We start from the raw sequence: 7,821 nt of genomic DNA on the forward strand, positions 1-7,821 counted from the left end.
GCAGTCATTAAATTATATAATACAGGACGCTGCTCACGCAACTCTCTTCAGTAGACTTTGGTCCAGAAGACAACCACACGTCTAAACACAGATACAGGCAGCCGCGGCTCCCTGACTGATCCTAAAACCGTTTTAGCTGCCCTATGAGGGGAATAGTCCACATATTTCTCACTGAACCTAACAACAAGCCAAGGTTATACTAGCAGAAAGAGCAGCACCCGTTGGTGTCCGTGATAAGACGCTACCATCAAGGTACCGTCCAACTCAGCTCTGCACTTTTCCTCTGGGCCATTCTAGGTAACGGTGTATTGTAACCCGAGACTCGGAGAGGCTGACTGACGATGCACAAAACGTGGCAGCAAGACGTGATTCTGTTAGCCCTTTCAAACAAGTCCCCATCTCCTCCCTGCTTTTCTCTTCCATTTCCTTCCCTTTCCATTCGCGTCGCTCGCTGTCCCTTCAAAACCACCCCTTCATAGCGAGACGGTGCCGCGCTGATGTCACAGGGCAAGCTGCTGACGTAAAACGGGACAGTTTGTGATGACTGCCCACTCAACCACAAGACTAAGTGGATTACTCTTTCGAACTGGCACCTCTTTGTCTGACCTACTGCACTGATGTACCTGAAGCACTCGCTGCTGGTCTATGGCAACACAACTCTGCGGGCAGATACATCCAAGTCTGACAACTGTGAGATCAGCAGAATTTCCTGCAGCAGTCATGAGTATGCCTTAGTTAACTGTAGCCCTAACTAGATGGAGCACTGTTTTCCTCTGTGTTGGTCAATACTTTGTCTCACAATATGTTTATAAGTGAATATTTGTATGTTGTTTTTTTCCTGAATACCCAGTTATAACTCTACCTCCACTATATATGGGTTTGTATATACACAACTGAGCACAGTGGTAAAACCAAATATGCACTTGTATACAGCAAAACCATCAATTCTTGGTAGCAGAAAGTCAATGAACAAGCTAAATCCTAATGTGTACCAGTATGCTTTACCCTTGTTTAAGGGTATGACTCGAGGGGATTCTCTAGTATATAATGTAAGTGTTAAATATATACTCATAACGTTGTTCTAAACATACTAAAAGACAGTTTTTGTTGAGCAATGTGTCAACATAGTTCACTGTAGTTTAAATAACATCTCTAAAAAATAGTTGTATGCGTCACAAGTTGTAATATTCTAAGGAAATCGTTTGCTAGCTGCTGAAATTTATTTGTGACTGGTAATACTTTTTATCATTTACCACCACATTGACTATCATGGAGCATTTTATTAAGTACTTATTTTGCACTAAAACCTATAATGTTGGCTGTTGGTTTATGGAAATTGAAAAGCTTAGTGAACATATGGCTGATAAGCTGCAGCGAATAGTGTCTTGCTCTGTTTCAAGACGCTCAAAACCTGTGTGGGTACCGGATGTGGCATTTCATCGTCCCCATGTCACCAGTTTTGATTCCACAAATTGTTTTTATGAATCACCCATTGTGTTTTTATGGACACAGAGTTTTTTGGGGGGAAAAACATTTCCCAGTTAATATCTTTCTCTGATTTCTGCAAACAAAAGGATGTGTATATGGATTTAAGAGGCAGTTTCATGTAGTCACTGGCGGGTTTAGGTATGGGCGACATGGGCAGACAGCCGCCCAGGGCGGCATCTTGCCAGGGACGGCACGGGCCACCCACACAGAAAAAAATCCGAACGGTGACATTTGGGCGATCGGTTTTCTATCGCTAATTTGCGTGTCACGGCAATGATATCATGTCACTGTGTAGGTCAGCTAACCTTGTCGGGGTGGGCGCCCTGATTCTAGTTTGTGAGCTAGGCAGGCTACTGCCTGGGAAGATCTCCCACCCAGAACTATGAGATGGGGAGGGGTTAGGTTGACCTCAGCTCTCCCTACTGGAAGCCCGGGAGCGGGGGAATCAGCACACCTCTGACCTTGTACATTACTAATGCAATTAGTAAAATCAGTCAACACTACGAAATGCTACCAAATAAACCACAATTCATCCCTAAGACATATTGTTGCATTTTTTTTCTGGTTTGTGCGAAATCATTAAGAATAGTATAAAACCAGTCTACAAACTTTCGCAGTCCCACTCAGTCTGTGTGTCGAAAGACAGAGCCAGAGGCCTCTGTGGTCGCTTCTGTTTTAAGGTAAGGGCTATTCCCAACTGACCGTATTATTCACTGTTAGCACTGCATTGTATGTGATGGGTGTTGATGAGGACTGAATCCCTTGTAGGCAGCCTGGCGCGATCTGTTTTTGATTTGATGCTCATAAATTTGTGTGTTTACAGGCTGTTTTGCTGTTTGACCGATCCGTGTCTTGTTTGTGCTGATAAACTATAGAGTATAGTACACCACTCTGCAGAGTATACTGTGGCCTGCATGAGTTGGCCGCACTGTATCACACCGTGATGTTTGGCTTTGATGCCTGTGTGGCGGTTTGATGTGGTCATTAACTGATTATTATATTTCAGATGTTCTGACATAAAGCAAGTGGGCCTACATGCTTGCAGCTATAAATTTTTCTTTGCAATAAGAGTCAGTCAGTCCTCTCTTTGAGGCACACGCAAGCACCCCCCCCCCAAAGTGCAATATTGCAATGGTGTAATACTGTAATGATGATGTAAACCAGTGCAATAGTGTAATAATCAGGTTCTCTTCTTTATAATTGTGTTATTCTATTTGTGTGATACAGGATTTGTGTAATTTAGTTTTGTGGTTGTTTTTTTTTTTTGGTTAGCAAGGGTAATAGTGTAATAATTCTATTCTCTTTATTTGTATTTATATACTACAATTTCTTTCTATTTGTCATTGTTACTTCTTTTGATATTTCTAAGTCTTATTTTTGTATATATTTTTATATTTATATAGTTTTAAATATTATGATTATTTATTTGTGCTGTTCCAAATGTCTGAATAACAATTGCAGTTAGTGCAGAATCTTGCTCGGTTTGTTGGCGGGGGGGGGGGTGTTCACCCAGGGCACCATACAAGCTAGAACTGCCACTGCATGTGATACCAGAAAGGGTTTTGAGCCTTAACGGTCTTTTTTTCCAGTAGTGGTCCGAGGGTGCATTAGCTACACTGTAAGAATGAGGATCCAGGATGCAGAGACTTCAAGTATTAAGTATAATTTTCATTTAGCAGATAAAAAGCTATACATGGCAACAAAAAAGACTTGTAACAATAAACATTTACCTCCAACCACAACCACAACTTCAGCGGATGTGGGCCGTTACAGTTTTTTTCTTTTTTTGTCCACAGCTGCAGACTATTTACTACATAATATGCAGATCCAAGAGTTTACGCGATGTATGTGGGGTCTGCAAATGGGAATTAGTCACTGTTTACATAATCATATTGACTGATGGATCAACATATGAGCATAAAAATATGTCCAGAGGGGCAAATCTACATTCTCATACACACTCAAATTTGTACAGCTATGTGTCTAAAAATAGAAATGTATAATTCACACTGTGGCAAGGCAGACAGAGTAGTACAGATATGACTACCACTAGTTCAGATAACATAAGCCCAGAGATAACTGTGAGCTATTTATAAAACTTCACATGACAAAATAATGATATTCCACAAAAATACAGATAATAATCAAATTATACATGCATTTCACACATGCCCCCTCCGATCTGAGGAAAACAGCAAATGATAGAACGAGAGAACCAGTGATAAAACTAGATGTGATCAAAACAGGAACCAGCGCCTCGGAGCCTGGGGGCAACGACTAGCCCACCCATCACGGCCCTCTTTGCAATTTTGCAAGGATCTTTCAAATATGTGTTGTGTGCTGTACTTTGCGTGCATGTCTGTGTGGTCGGTATGCATCACGTGCACCCAAACCCTTGCCCTGTTTACAGCCTGCATCAAAAATCCAGTCGTTAAATGTATAATTCCAACTATAACATCATTGCAGCAGTCTGTCCTGATTCAAGATGTCTGGGAAAATGTGATTTACTTTAAAAGCTGTCTTGTTCTGTCAAGTACAGTGAAATGTTTGAGTTCTGATGATATTCATCCATCCATCCGTCCGTCCATTATCCAAACTGCTTACCCCTACTCAGGGTCGCGGGGATGCTGGAGCCCATCCCAGCAGTCATTGGGTGGCAGGCCACCCCTGATACATGTGGGTGGCAGTCCAGGGGAGACACCCCTGGACAGGCCGCCAGGCCATCACAGAATACATATTATATATTATGACATAAGAGAGGAGAAGAAGAAGTCTGGTGTTTATATGTTATGTCTGTATATTTGATTGTGACTGCAGCCAATTGATTTGTTCTCGTCTCACTCATGTGAAAACCTGGGACACTCTTCCATGAGCAAAAGCAAACTTGCACATAGCCGGGGGAAATATTTAGACTGTCACTCGTGAAATAAGGCCAGCCAATTACTATGCCATGTAGTGAAACAGTAAAATATAAATGTGTACTGAATTGCTATACAGTACAAGGACACGTGGTTTCAACTGTCACATCCCCCCCCCCGCCGCCCCCTTTCATTTTCATTTCGTTAAGACGAACGAAAAACGGCAACATCGGGGTTGATTTGTGGAAACCCGAGCCCTTCCCTGATTCGAAACATCTTTCGATAGTTAAACGTGTTAACAAGGCCCGATTCATTCAAACGCCGTGCCCCTTTTTCCCCTGATGGAAACGGATTAGAGACACATTCACAGACCGCAGCTCCGCCTCAGTGACCCCCCGACCAGCACCGCGAGCGTTCGACAGCGACACAACTTCCTGACCTACCAGGAGCTCCACCAGCCGCCCGCGTGCTGTCCCGCTCGTTGCCCTGCTGTGCGCGGAGGGAAGTGGCGGCGACTCGGGTTGACCCACTTCCTGTGACCTGATTTGATGGGGGGGGGGGGGGGGAAGAAGGCGGCAAAGCCATTGGAACACATTCATTAGATGGACAAACATAGCAGCTGATATTTGGCTAGCTGACGTTCAACAGTTATCTGGTGGTGCTGGTGGTTTCCATAACGGTGCCGGTGCCGTCCCAACACCACGGGATAAACCACGCCGGGGCTCAGCTGTCTAGCTTAGCTGTCTAGAGCAGCTGTCTAGAGCAGTGTTTCTCAACCCAGTCCTCAAGGACCTCCTATCCTGCAGATTTTCATTGTACCCCTGCATAGGTAGCCCTGCTTGTACCTACTCGACCAATCATCTCGCAGCACTTAATTATGCAAGGTGTGCAACGTCTGACAAAATTCATTGCTGATTGGTTGAATAACTACAAACAGGTACCCATTCAGGGTTGCAAAGAAAATCTGCAGGATAGGGGGTCCTTGAGGACTGGGTTGAGAAACACTGGTCTAGAGCAGCTGTCTAGAGCAGCGGCCCGCCGCCGCCGCCGTTTAATCTGTGTAACATATTACCTACCCACTTGAGACAGGATGCTGCCGCTCCCGGAGAAAGAGGAGCCGGAGTTGAGTTCTGGCTTTTGAAGCGCGTGATCTTTCTTTCTTTGCCGCTGGAAAGTTCGGAGTGTTTCGAGTTTGACATTCACGTCTGCTCTTTCAGACGGCATATACAGTAGGAAATGGCAGGACCAGATGAGAGGAGGCGGCGGCGGCGGCGGCGGGGGGGGGGGGGGGGGCAGCAGGCAACGAAAGGCCACGAGCCAGATTCAAACCCACAGCGACGTCAGCGCGCCGCACGTGGGGTAGTAAAGTGGAAAAGGTGACGGGCCACGGCGGTACTCTCACGAAACAAAAACACGCACGCCACGTCTCGTGATAAAGGGTCTTCTAGGGGCGCGCGGGCAGGCTATTCCGTTGCCTGCCAACATGGGGGTCGCCTGTTTGAATCCCCGCGTTACCTCCGGCTTGGTAGGACGCCGTGCCTGCGTGTCGGAAGCCGGATGTGGGTATGTGTCCTGGTCGCTGCACTAGCGCCTCCTCTGGTTGGTCAGGACACCTGTTCGGGGGGGGGGGGGTAGCGTGATCCTCCCACGCGCTACGTCCCCCTGGTGAAACTCCTCGCTGTCAGGGGAAAGGAAGCGGCTGGCGACTCCACATGTATCAGGGGAGAGGCATGTGGTAGTCTGCAGCCCTCCCCGGATCGGCAGAGGGGGGGGGTCAAAACAAAAGGGGGAAAAAAGGTCTTCTAGTTGTGAAACCAAAAAAGATGGACGCACACTCAGATCCCACGTAGTTTGATGGAACCAACGTCTCTGCAATTTTCTGCTTTCTTTGCAAAAAAAGGTTGCTCGTTTGACGTATTTACGTAGGAAAGTAACATACTGTAACGTGCATGGATAAAAAGACACGCTGGCCGCTTGCCTGGCGACTCTGAGCCTTTAGTCGAGCGGTTAGCTATGCCTCCTGCGGTGCGGGCGACACGGGTTCGCCTCCCGGCCGCGGCAGTTCCTGCGGTTGGGTTGTCCCCCGAATTCGCTACAATACTACTTACGATTGAGTTTTAATTTCTGCTGTCGTACGTGTACACTACACTTCATGCCTTTTGCGTGCAGATATAGTATCCGAGGTAGAGAAACAAACCCATTCAAGAACATTTGTTTTACAAAAATGAAGTAGTGGCCGTTCTCTTTTACAATACAGCTGTGACGTCGTCTTGGGCACGTCAGCAAGAGCTTTGCAGTCAGGTTTGGGAAACGTTTGCCCATTACTCCATGCGAATTTTTGTCAGCTCTGCCAAATTAGATGGAGAACATCTGTGGACGGCAATTTTCAGGTCACACCACAGATTTGAAATTTCCTTCTGAGGTTTGGCTTGGCTGTAGCAGAGGGTTTACCCTTTGTTTTTAAGCCATAGCTTTTGCTGCGTTCCTTGGGTCAGCGTCCCAGTGGAACAAGTCTTCAAATGCAGCCTCTCTAGTGACTGAAGCGGGTTCTTCTAGAGGATCTGCCTGTGTTATAGCAACAAGCTGTCCCATCCCCCCCGGCTGAGAAAGCATCTCCAAAGCAGGATGTGGCCTCTGCCATGGTAGATGGTAGAGATGGAGTTAACCTGGGTGTTGGGCCGTTACGCTTGCTTCGCTTTCAGGCCGAAGAGCTCAACTTTAGTCTCGTCGCCGCCATAACACTTTCTTCTGAAAGGTCTATTTTGCAAGAGGGGCCTCCAGCAAACTCCAGGCATGACTAATTCTTGACCTTCCTCCAAAGTGGCATCCTTGCTGCTTCTCTCCCAATGGGACCAAATCACACATCATCTCCCATTTCAGCCAGCGAGTCTCCTGATCACCTCTCAGACGGTTGCCCTTCTTCCCCCAGATGCTCCGTTTGGTGGGATGACTTGATGTTGGTTATGTCTCGGCTGCGCCGCTTTTTATTATTTTCCCTCGCCATTTTGTTTCAATGGATTTTACAGGGCTCATTTAAAAGGTTCAAAGCTTTGCCATCTCTTTAACAACTTCTCCTGGTTTTTTTTGGCCTCCTGACAACTTCATCTTGGAAGTTCAATGAGCAGCTTCTAGGTCTTCGTGACAACAGAACTGGTCTGATCTGTTTCAACAGTGAGACCTGCCAAAGTCAAGTATTTATTGCACAATCGTGCAACTCAACACAGACGGACTGGAATAAAAAAAAGAGTGGACCTTGTTAATGTATTTATTTAGTGTAATCGCTTGAGAAAATCAAACACGCCTCGCCCAGTATTCACATTCTTCACATGAAGTTTCCGGTTTTATGTTTGATAAATATCCCAATACATGTACTTCATTTCTTTTTTTTACATTAAAAAAATGCTTATTTAAATATTCTTGACTTTGCAACATAGCAAAATGAATCTGAGGTCGCTGTATGTCACTCTCAGCCTGC

The sequence above is a fragment of the Lampris incognitus genome, chromosome 16, assembly GCF_029633865.1.
Source record: "Lampris incognitus isolate fLamInc1 chromosome 16, fLamInc1.hap2, whole genome shotgun sequence".
Classification (NCBI taxonomy): domain Eukaryota; kingdom Metazoa; phylum Chordata; class Actinopteri; order Lampriformes; family Lampridae; genus Lampris; species Lampris incognitus.